The sequence below is a fragment of the Mizuhopecten yessoensis genome, unplaced genomic scaffold (genome assembly GCF_002113885.1).
Source record: "Mizuhopecten yessoensis strain PY_sf001 unplaced genomic scaffold, ASM211388v2 scaffold2995, whole genome shotgun sequence".
Taxonomy (NCBI): Eukaryota; Metazoa; Mollusca; class Bivalvia; order Pectinida; family Pectinidae; genus Mizuhopecten; species Mizuhopecten yessoensis.
The window spans coordinates 206,269-219,735 of NW_018404823.1; positions in this window are offsets into that span (position 1 = coordinate 206,269).

A 13,467-nucleotide genomic window follows, 5' to 3' on the forward strand; every position below is an offset into this window, starting at 1 on the left:
ATTTTGCAAATATTGAATTCAAAAGTACACACCGTGTCTAATAAACGTGATTTAGCTTTTTCTATAAGAATACCAGCACGTTTCAGAGCAGGACCCTGACATTTAGGTATCGTGTCGTTTTCCAACGCAGGTGGGCAAATGTACACTCTCGTCATGCCAGGTGTGATTATTTAATTAAACTATTTTGTATGATTAAAATGCAAGTCAATGTTTACCTACATTTAATCAATCACTTATAGACATGTGATTTAAGACAAAGATATGTCCCTTATCTATTCCTTAATGCACTTACGCACTTTCCGCAAGGACTGGATATATTTTCTAAAATTTGGCATTCCCTAAAGTTTGTTAAGGGACTAGGTTAGTTGAGATACTGTACTGTTTGGCGATGGAATCTACATACAAATTCTCATAAACCTATATACTTATTGAGAGTCACGATATTGTCTTACTTATAAAAAGCTTACAACAAAAAGAGCAAATTCCTTGATTCAGAACAACCTTTACAAACTGACCACCGCAAGTTTACACACAAAAAAAAACACTGTCAAACACGAAGAGACACTGACCAGACCACCATCAACTTAACACGAATTGACCACCTTCAAACACTTCAAACAGGTTGACCATCGTCAATTACACAAATAAAAACTCGATCAAGGAAAAAATGATTTTACATTTCTGCGATTATGCTGTGATACTGTTTTGCCTTTTTTCACTTGCTTTATCATAATGTTGTTTGGGGTGCTTCTGTATCACCAGACGTAAATTAAAATTATAATACCTGGAAATGACATCCGTTTATGACACGGCCAATAAAGGTATTGAGATTTTAATAAGGCCGTTTTAATAAATAGAAGAACTGATAATTTAGTCTTTATATTAACGATAGATGCTATGATTTATAGGTTACAGGTATTTGAAGTCTGATTAAGTCATTCGCACGATCTCTGCCTAGCTAAGCCATTCGTCCTTTGATCGAGTGCCAGTCGTTTAACCTCTGACCCCATTGTCAGTTTCTGACGAGGTAACCAGGGTGAAATGCCTCGTCTTCACACTTGTTGTGGGGTTAAAAGCTATCTAGTAACAATTCAAAGTCTCTCCAATACCCCAAATCAGGAGGGATCAAACGAGGGCATGTGTAAAGAAGGACTTCAATAAAGATTTGGCTGGAGGGAATTTAAGGTCACGTGACACCCATAACCTCTTTCCTCATACATCATTGTATAATCTATTGACTCTGAGAGAAATCCACCAACAAACTTTCAACAAAGTCAAACAAGTACTCTAAGAAGTCAGTTATTGTATACCAACCCGATCATCACACTGTCTGTAGGTAAACTTGACACAAACAATTATATATATATGGAAGACTAATATGTACTACATAGCCGAGATATATTTCAATATGAAGAATCAAGCAATACCGCGTTAGCATTTGTTCTAGAAGATGAGGAACACTTCTTCTTCGAGTGTGGCTATAATGCACAGCTGATAAAGGACTGTTTAAGAAAATGTATTCAAAACTATTCTATACTAGACACAAATACTTTAACACATATTTCATCTTCTGACAATATGCAACTTATTTATACTTGACTCATGCTTATATATGAAACAGTCACTTGAACTGAGGAGTGTGGGCCTGGCTTCTGTGTATGTATATATATCGTTCACTATTGCAGTTTCTTTGTATATTTATTGTTTTATTATTTGCCTTTAAGTTACTATGTAACTATAAATGAGCAATACAATTATTGAATTGTATTTAACGTCTCATAACTAAAGCAGCAAACATCAGAACGGCCTTGCGACAATCAAAAGATACAAATGGTAAGAAGCAGCATGCAGGTTATGACATAAAGGATAGTTAAGAAGTGACTTTTAATTATCAGTGGAAAATTCCAAGTAAAACAAGGTACATAAAGCAGCACACACAGACAACTTCAAGCAGCATTCAGAGTTATAGAAAAAAATGATAAATTGAAATACTAGTGTGTTACATAAGTATATATAACCAACGGTTCATGCACTGTGTCAAGTGGACTATAATTGTATGCATGCTATTATATAAAAATTGACAGGATATACACTACATGTATTCAATGATATAGTTAAATCAAAAGAAAGACAAAGATGTGTATTTAAATACAGTTAAGGGTTTAATCTAATATCTAAAAGCAATGATAATTTTTACTGATGTCATATATTATGTGTTGCGTATGTTACATCATTGGTGTTCGGCATGTTACTTGCAAGCATCCAATGGATACCATTAGATAGGGTTGATCAACTCGCTGTTCAATGTATCATGTCTAGTTTGTACTTAAAGTCGATCTCTTGTACTGTACAAGTACGTATACAGACTTAATTACGCACCTGGGCGCTCCGAAATCCGACACGCAGGCCTCGTACAGCATGCCATTATAGGATGAGCACGTTTTCTGAGTAAAATTGAATCATGGAATTAATTTTCGATATAACTTCATGCCAGTTTCAATACGAGGTATGTAATATATATTTTAACGTAATTGAAGTTTTGTAGTTAAAACATGATCTGTGGACATGAGAGCACATCTTTCTGACCCTGCTTGGATATTTGAGACGGTCTGGAGCGTGACCTGAGTACGTAATAGAACCTACCTCCATGTCAGTCGCGTGTCATGGACACTTAGTCAGGACATTCCCTCTGTTGTGCTCCACATTCCGTTCAAAGGCAGAAGCGTTCCGGTAATGTTTTAGTGGGTATTTTGTGCTTAGAGGTTGCAAATGTTGATGACTAAATGGAATTTCAATTTAGGAATGAATCATTTTTATGGCGATATGGTTCTCGATGTTAACGAGAAAGTCGAGACACATTTAAATGGCGTTCCAATAGGTTTTGTCATGACCCTTGATAACATGTTTATTGCTTTAAAATAACAAACTTACCATCGAGTTGCCACTCAGGGATGTAATTCATCTTAAAAGGTCGTGACCTGTGATCAAACAAATGACCCAAGTTTCATTTCATGAATCATGTCGATGATGTATTGTATTACAAGTAAGGAGCAATGAATTTGATCACTCTTTGTTATTCAGATTAAAGCATTTCAAATCATTTGTTCAAATAGGCTTCACATACATCCTACACGAACGAACATGTGGCTTGGCTCAAACTTTAAGATTAAACTTAAATAAGGAGAAGTATTGCTTAATTTACAGAAATATTATAATTAAAGCTAATGTATATTCATAAAAGCGGGAACAAGGTTTAAGTGATAATTAATTACTCATGTTAAATTCATTTGCGCAGTCTTTTTTCTAATTCTTTATTACCACAATTGTTTTTATACAGATTGCTTCACAGAATGTTTTATACTAATAATATCGATATGAAATATATTCAAAAATAAATACATTTGTAGTAAGACGGGTTTTAAATTAAAAGTTACTAGATATTCGTGCGATTTGGTTGTGTTTATTCCATTACCGCAATTGATAATGCCATTATCTTAGGTTGCATCGGCTAGACATTGAATTTTGCTAAATTAAATGAGATTTTGATGGCGACACCAATCTGCAGCGTTAGTCAATATCTATGTTAGACCCACAAAGACATATTCATTGGAGATCAATCTATGTCATACTTCAATGGACGCCAAGTCTAATGTAAACAGTCCCCGAAATATTTAACTGATGTAGAATAGTAGGAATATGCCGCAATGCATCATAAATGACGTGGATTCCTACAATATGGCTGTTGCCTTGTCCAGTACGGAACATAACGCCGTGTCGTCCATTGTTCGGGGATACCGAAAATCCCAGGTGAACAAATACTGCAGTCGTCTTTCTTTGTTTTCCTTTCTCGATTTTGGTCTTAAAGTTATTAATAAATGTTGTTTCAGAAAGTTAAAAATGTCTATTGTGTTTGGATAGAAAACTCAACAATTATTGTGAACAGCGTGACAATTAATCAATAATGACTCTCTTAAAGAGACGGATTAGCACAAGTACTCTGTGTATGTACATGTATATCGTGCTTGCATTACTGGAATATTATACCGATAATAAAATAAAGTTTAAACTAACGGTGAGTAAATGGACTTTGGTGAAGACAGACTTTGAGCGGGGCTGCCATCTTTCAACCAAATGCAATGATTCCGATTCCCCTTTTCCATTTTTCAGTCGGCGGGACAGTGTGACGCTGTACAGTCAGTTAACGTCCAATCCATATTCTAATAGTGGACAATGCATTTATACAGGTACCTAGAGTTTATTTGACCACAGGAACAAACACTATTAAGGAGCAAGATAGTACAAATACTTGACACATACACAATATAATTCCTAAAATATATATTCATAAATGTTACTGCTAACATTTGATATGAAAAATAAATATCAAGAAAGTTTATTACGATTAAAAGTAAGGAAAATGTAACTCAATTGTCGTTAATAACAATTATTTCTTTTCCCTGGAAATTAAGGTTAAGACGTAAACGGTGTCTGTCTAAACAAAGTTTACTGTTAATATAGTCTCTTATAATTAATTAGGTCCAATGAAGACTAGTTAATGATTAATGAGTCAGTGAGAGTGATTTAAAATTAACATATTTATCCAAAAAATTTGATTGATAAGTTTCTTGGAAAAGAGAAACTATCCAAAAAAGACTTTCAAATTAATATACTGTACATTTTTTTGCGTGCATTTTATTTCGCGACATTACTGTATGAGCGACGACAATAATTCAAGTTTTACTCAAGGTGTATGTTTTACATTATGTTTGAATTATTGTCCCCATGATGCCTAAATTTACGATCAGTACTTAAAGCTAAAAAATGTTATGCGGAAAAAAACCGTGATTAACATATTTTGATATATTCTAGTAATTATTCTTCTAAACAATTTAGCAATGATAATGCAATATTCAAAATCTTAACTATGTGTATTGTTTTCAGTATTGTGACTTGAGACGATGATTTTAAAACATGTTCAAACTGTTTGTAGGTATGTGAACTGGTAAATCTTAGATATTTAACGTCAATCATTTAACTTTGTCGACAACTTGTTGTTAGATTTTACTCTTCAGAGCATTTATTCCAGGAGATTTAAATTTGTTGACAGATGAAAATTGACACACATTTATATCGCCTGTTTTAATATTCCTATGAGATAGCCTCACCGAAGGACTAAATATTCGGGATATATTTAAGTCTACGATCTACTTTTTTCGCGTACTTGCACCAAATTAGAAATCTAGCGGAATGAAAATGATTTTCGGCATTGAAGCCTAAAAGTCTATGTTCATCGGAGAGGAAAGTTCTGGTAAATTCAAACAAGATAAGATAGACTTGAATAAAGTAATACGTATTTACAAAAAATAAATATTGCAAATTCATATATCCTTTTTATACAAAAACCTTGTTAAAATTGCACAATAGTGTTGCTATTTTGCTGTCAAGACGGTTTAGCCGACCACTCTATGAAATATTGGAGAATCCAGAGGACATGGTGATGATGAGTAAGATTTTTGACACCGAGCTCCTGATCTTGGTGTTGTCATTTATTTAATTGTTCATTCAAATCTGATAAATTTGGTTTTATTATATAAATATATAAACAAACTTTCTCTTAATGTTTTGCATTACTGAGGATGACGTGGCTTCCAAATTGTCCTGATTACTTAATCTGTTATATCATGTTTCCTCTGAAGTATGCGTAACGCCGAGACAATCTCTGAGATGTATCGCTTCATCACACATGCTGCAGCACGCGACCAGGCATTGTCTCCTCCCTATTGTCAGGGCAACACCGAATAATGGCCGCCATACGGATCAAAGCGCCATCTTGTCACATCATCGGGCGCATTCGACAGGTGTACCAACCTCTCTCAAGATAACATTGACTGGGTAACTGCTGCATCTTAATGAAAACACCAATCGAGCAAGCCCTTTTGATCTCATTGCGTCACGGAGCAAGACTGGATATGTTTTATAGAGTCGTTATGAAAGACAGAATGATATTAAAACGAAACGCACACAGCGATTGTAAATCTATTAATCTGACACGGATGATCCTCGGCGAACTATGATCCTTTGTGATAAAAATTCTATTCTGACTTAATGACTTACATTCATGCCCCATTACATCAGAGCGGAGTTTTGTATCAGAGCACTTCATTTTGTTGCATTTTTGAAGTGGCTGCTATCACCCTCGTCCGTTTGATGGCATACACTGTTTCATTAGGCACGCGCGGGATCATTCAACTGTAACCAAAGAAAAGATTGTATTTCTTTTCATTATTTCCATCTTCTTTATATCATATGACGAATGGGGATTTTTTCAGATTTACCTCAAGAAAATCCCATTAAAAATAGCATGTACAGATCAGATTAGGAACATAATGAATTCTTTGCTATGCTAAACATGCACATTATTATGAAATATTAGTATATCTAGACTGCATACATTGTTCTCTATTGAAAGTAAGACAAAAAATGTTACATTCAGCAAAGCACATATAAAACTAGGATGTGTTTGTCATGATCAACTCTCCTTACAAACCTTTTAAAAGAGAAACAAAATGTACCTTACTATTTTACGTTTGATTCCAAACGAGTTACGCTGTAAGGCTTGTCATGCACAGGTCGTTACAGAAATGTAAAACGGTCTTTGTATCCCTAAACCGAACCAGATCCATATTAATTAATAGGCTTTTAGCTGCATACATCACCCCGGATTCAACCCATTTGTTGGACACCCGGAAACTGAGTGTTTCATTCTTTATAAACCTGTAAATTGCCGAGATGGGCGATGGGTGCGGAAGTAATTTCATAAATCCATTAAGTCATTATAACTATTACAATTTACCTGTCAGGTGTAATCATTTCACATTGAGTGTATTGTATGTGTACAGCTGTCCATATTGTCTCTATATATGCGATAAAGGACAAGAGAGAAATTAACCATTAACAGCGTCATATACCTGTACAGTATTAAGTAATAATACAAATAAGTTACCAGCATCCTGAAAATGCCAGATGTAAAATGACAGAAAATAAAATAAAGAGGCATTAACCCCGTATCACTTCGATTCTATGCATTATTAGCTAACCATTTGCAATGCACTATACTTTATGTATCTTAAATGTCATTTGAAGAAAACATGGGGTTTAAAACACCTTTGATAACGATCAACATAGATAAATATTACCATATACCTTCCATCTGTTTCTGGATACTTTCACACTTTGCGGTTAAGTTAATTTGTACTATACGAATTTGCCATGGTCCGTCTCCACCATATATGATAATGCTATTCTTTGAAATCCGATACAAGTTCATAAACAGTTTGCCTGACAAAGCTATTATGAGATGAGGTAGTGTAAACCTGGCTAACTAACCAGGTGTGACGGTGTTAGGTGATGGTCTTTCTATCCTATTGTCTCCGTGAAGACCCGAAGACAATGCAACAAGGTTTATCGGTGATGCTTCATTTCTGCTTGTCTAAAACAAAGGGAGGTAGCGTTTTTTTAGCTTCGAATTTTCCAGATGTAAAGGGCTGATGATGATGGGTAATATGTTGCGCGTTACCACTATCAGGCCATTGTGGAAAGACAGAACCGCTCTATTGATATTCAAGTACGCTCAGATACCATCAGAGCTTGCTTTGTACTGCAGTATAACGGTATCAAAATAGGATATCCTAGCATTTGCTGAATGGTATTCAAAGAATTGCAGGATAAGACGGGATCTCTTTCAAGTTCCATACGGGAGGGGGACGCGGCCGCTTTTCCAGCTGGTGCGACCAAATGTTTGCTCTATTTACGTTATTCCAGTTCTCTGATTCCGAATTTCGAAGAGTTCAAAGAGCCGACGCTCATCGAAACCGGACTATGAGTATCAGCGTCCGTCATAAAAAATACCGTCACCTGTTTTTATTCTGCAGACGCAATCCTTTCTTAGAAAAAAGCACAACAGCCAAATCATATTTCTTGATTCAAAATGTTTCTTTTATGTATGCTGGAATACAGAAATGGTCAATACAGCTGCTTATTCCAGACATGGCGATTCACGTGAAAGACAATCACACACGATAGAACTAATACGGCTGCATTAGTGTTTCGAAAATGAACTCGACTGACGCCATTGGTATGGACAGAGTGGTAGCATTTTGCATTACAACTAGCCCTTTCAGGACAATCTCTTTAACATGCACAACAAGCAAAACAGATATTCAGTTCGTAAAATGAGGTCGCAGCTGACCTCAGCAGTTGCTTTAATGATAATGTCGCTAAATTAAGTATGGATTTCAAATATAAAATGTGCTGAATCGAGATAAATTTGACGATATACACTAAACACAGTTTTAACTTACTTTGATGACAGATATTTTACGACTTAATTAATATTTATATAACGACAAACATGTTAATCCGATTCGATTCTTTAAATATTAGGCTATATACTAACTAGATATGAGCGGAACACACACACACACACACACACTTGTACATACATGCATATATAACAAACAAATACAAAGAGTTTTCTAGTACCTCCCTAGTCCGAATTATTCTGACGTTTTAACGGCTTTTTTCATATCGGTCTGTCGTCGATTAACGTCAGAACTCCGGCCCTCTATAATATGCTGGAAATATGCGACCCGCGCCCGGAGCGCACTTCAAACTGATATTTTAGAAACAAATCGTCACTTTCACACACATGTCGCACATGGATCGATTTGATATTTGATGACATACTTTAACGACGTACCTTATGTATATTTGACAGCGTACTTTATAAAGATATATGACAATATACACTGGAATCATATTTGATGAGGTACAATTGTACACGTTAAAACATTGCTATAACTTTTTTGACGACACAAAATATACAGGAACCTGAATTAGATAATACAATAATGGAGTAATATAATGGAGCTATATAATACGGATTTAAAAAGGAATAATATAATTCTGTTATCCAAATGACCGAAATAATGTTTAAATTAATTCAAAGCAAAAAAAAAGTTTAAACTTCGACAGAAATAGATGAAAATAACGTTGGAGAACGATTTCTGTATTTTTTGTTTGTTATCAAGTTCTATTTTATTAATGAATAAACGATTAATTAAATATTGGAAACTTACAAATCTGAATTTTATAAACTTACATGTATTTCTGTGCATTTTAAGGGTAAGCAGTATAAGTACGTAGTAGTCGGACATCTGCGCTTTCTTAAATGTAACTGTTGGTAAGGAATCTAACAACACACACAAAGAAAATCATTTTGCAAAATAAAGTCTTGGTTCAACACACAATTTCAATTCCTTACTGCTTTGTTAACATCACATAAAGCAATGGAGATAAACATCTAAAATGCAAATTACGGAAAGTTTACATATTTAGATTCACAGCATATCATATATATCGTAACTTAATGTACATTTTCCATCATATGCTATCTTTCCAGCTTTCCCACATCACCAGAGAATTAACAGAACAGGGATGACAACACAGGGTTACTGCCTCTGTTTAAATCATTTAATTGTGTAACATTTATATTGGCGCAAAATTACCTGGAAAAGAGTGCTGAGCTGGAATAAGTCTTATAAAGCTTTCTCATCTGAGTGTTACATTAAGATCTAGCATTCTTTTAAACGTATGTAGGAAAAAGGGTTTTCGTGTGTATATTTATCTTCAGGTGATAGTTTCGAATCCCATTACATTCACGTGTGTAATTTACTGATTGAGTTTTTTGTTTATCTAGCTTTTCTATTTGTTACAATAGTTATTGATTTGAAATCGATATTTATCTATAACTTTACTGATGAAACTTGCTACAGGAACTCGGTTTCATTACGCTTAAGTTTTAATGATGTATGAATGAATCACTGATATTGCCTTGGTTATATAAATATTATATAAATGTGCACTGCTTAAAATAAAAAAAATATCCTCAAAGGGGCAAAATGGTAATTTCATTTAATTTTTATTTATTCATTATTTCAATCAAGAGGAAAGATTTTGACAAAGCATGTTTACTGCGTTTGATTATGAAAATACATATGTTATGTTTCGGTATGATTAATATGCAAAGAGTGTGTCGCCAAACAGACCTTTGATTTTATATTGACAAGTAAACAAGTAAACAATCTTCTAAAATCAGTACCCTAATGATACCGGTAACATACCGGGAGCGGTAAAGTGACCAACAACCCAGAGGTACACTAATTACCGTATAAATAATCAATGCTTAGACACTCGCTAGCTACCTGTCTTTTTTATAAACAATTTACTCGACCGTTAGGAGGTAACAATGAGTCCCCCAAATTTGGTTAGCCGTTCCGATCGACCTCGCCTCGCACCATTAACACACACGCGACACAGGTGGTTGGCGGAGGTCTCTAACATCCCCGTACCCTGCACCGAGACTGGTAACGCCCATGTCATGGACGCACACAACTATTGTGTGGCGTTCTGTCCCCTCAGATTTACTAGGTTTTGTCGTGTAGATTTACAACCTGTTACAACTTTTTATAACGTGTTACCACTCTTTACACATTACATGATTTACTTTCAACCCCAAACAGTAGTATTGTGTTGATATAGTTCAAAGTAACGCTTCAAAACCTCGCAAAGTGGTGATTAGCTTTTTAAGTTCGATACAAAGTAAAAAAAACAAGCATTGGTCCAGCTTTGTTCATTGTACAATCTAAGGAAAGTACAAATCAATTAATTTAAAAAGAAACGAAAGAAATATCTTAAAACGAGTTTAAAGGCATCCATACATTAAGTCATAATGTCCACAAACTATGGACAAAAAATATATCTTCCTTCTTTTCTGATACAAATGATAAAAGCGTTCATATTTAAACACCACATGTCCATGAAATGTAAGAATATATATGCGCCGATCTTACAACAATACAAGATGATTATGAAAGGCTACTCATCGTATACAAGACAGACAGAATGTTAGTTGTTTTCAATAGAATGAAGATAAACAGCGAATCATCCTAGCCCAGGCATAATGGCTAAAACTGTAACAATTAGTACCTGTGGGTGTATGTGTGAATGCCATATTATGATTTTTAGGGTTTTTACTAAGGCTTCACCACTGCTATGCTGGGTACACTGTATTGTATCATCCAAGTATCCGGTAGTAATCTCTTTCGGTTTCAATACTTTGGATGTTAGGAAGATGGACGTAGCACGCCCACACACATGTTACTGCACCTTTAAAGTTTGGTAATAGATACAGGATACCAAAATCGAGTACAACCAAACGCTTTTTTTCCCAAATTATTGATGATACAGATTTTTTTCTATATTAATTTCTTAGCAGACATTTTCAATTACCCTTCTTCGGCTGTTTGAAATAGCTATGCACGCGCAAATAAAAGAACAAATTAACATAAATAGCACATCTGATTGTCATTTTATATTCGTCTTTAGGAGAATGGGTACAGCTGTATTTCTAATGTCAGTTTGTGCCACTGGTATTGAATATAGATGTTTTTATGTGTTTGTTCTACCTCCATGATATCAATATCACCTGATTAATGTATTTTTCTGTTGATGTTATTAAAAGGTTAAATAATCGTGAAAGTTTTGTTGTGAATATGAAACGTAACGGGAAGTGCAGCCTGGCTTTGTGGTTTCGATATTAGAATAATGTAAGCTAACGGGAGTAATAAAAATCAATTAATTGACCAATTTCTGTAAATATATTTGTCATAAAATCCAAATATCAAAGTGCATTGTTACGTCCAGGTGGTGTGTTCTGCATTGCGAAGTCATATGTTTCTTCTAACACACAGATGCTTACACAGCAGCGGGCACTAACACATGCAAAAAAAAAAAAGCCATTTAACTAATAAAAATTGAATTTTATCGTAATTCCGTTCGAAGTATGTCATGTTGGTAGCATTTCCAAGAGATAGTACTGATACAAATTTAAGTTGTTGTTTTTTATTTCTAAGATTATTTTTTTATTTTCATTTGTAAAAGGAGGATATTGCTATTTCTGTGAATTCATTTATTTTTTATTAGTTTTCACTCACTGTGATATTGGTCTGATGATATGTACATTGCGAGAGAATGAGACAAAATTCGTTTTAGTCAAATAATCTTTTTGTTGTGAATTAATTCGTTTGAATTAATTTGCATGTATATATTTGAGTTTTGCATAAAAAATATATGATTTATTGTTTATGGCATGGCTTGATCATATATCACAATTAATTTGTCTTCACTTCATATTTCATAAAAGTATAAACAAAATCAGAAGTACGTACTTATTTTGCCCTACTTGCATTTGAAATTAACAAAACAAATGCATTTTTTCAATTGACACCGTACGACTAAGTGAGACGAACAGAATCGTTATGAAATATATAAATTTGCAAATATAAAACCAAATACTGTAGAATCATTTCTTTTCGTGGGGTTAAAATGTCGTAGTTTTCACATACTAGCCTGTTTCAAAGACATTATGTTTCGACGATTTCTGATTTCCCCCTGTCTATATCATACCAAATTTATGTTTTCGTGGGGATTTAATTTTGTGGATTTTTTGTGATATCCACGAAATAAACGAATTTAATGTCCCACGAAAATTTTATGATTTTACAGGATCACAAAGGATTCTTCTCTAAAGAGGAACGCAAGACACACGCATATACTTGCGCCTATAAAATTTGGTTATATATACTGTATTCAGCTCTATGCAACTGTTTCGTCCCTCAATGATGATGACATTGGTCATTAGGATGGAAACCAAAATTGTTGTAACGTTGCTGAAACAGAAGGGAAGGTGCGTAAAACTCTGTATTTATATAAATCCAATTAAACGTAAAGAAAATAGTACAACTATTGATACAAACGTCCAACACACGTTAATAGCAGTAACACCAGGCATCATCAATAAATGATGGCCCTATCTATCAAAGCACTACATATGCCACGGTCCAGTCCTGTTTGCGTCCCTTTACCCATTGATCTCGGACCCTGGTAAGTGTTTATGTCCAGTAAGTAAATGAAGGGTGACCATCTCAAAGTGTTCGTGACGTCGGCGGCGCGTGCCACGAGGCCCCATACGTACGGACAATAAAGAACAAAGACAAAAATATGCAGACAGATTTTTTAAATCATTTGAAGTAACGGTATACATGTTGCCGAACAAACGTGAAACATCTGTGATCTTTTTGAATAGGCGACTGTTCATTGTTTCTATATGGTAATGGTCTACCCCATATACAGCAGTAACAGGGCATTGTTTACTAACCCCTTTGAGAGAAAAAATATCGGGTAAATTTGTAAAGTAACATGTCTATGTGGTTTAGAGAATAAAGTATGTCAATGGTTGTTTTTCCTTGCACGATCATTCGTATATAACCCTTCGTTGACCGTCTGGGGGCCATTAAATATATTTATGTTGTAAAATGACCCTGGACAAATTTGGTAACACGTTTTAAA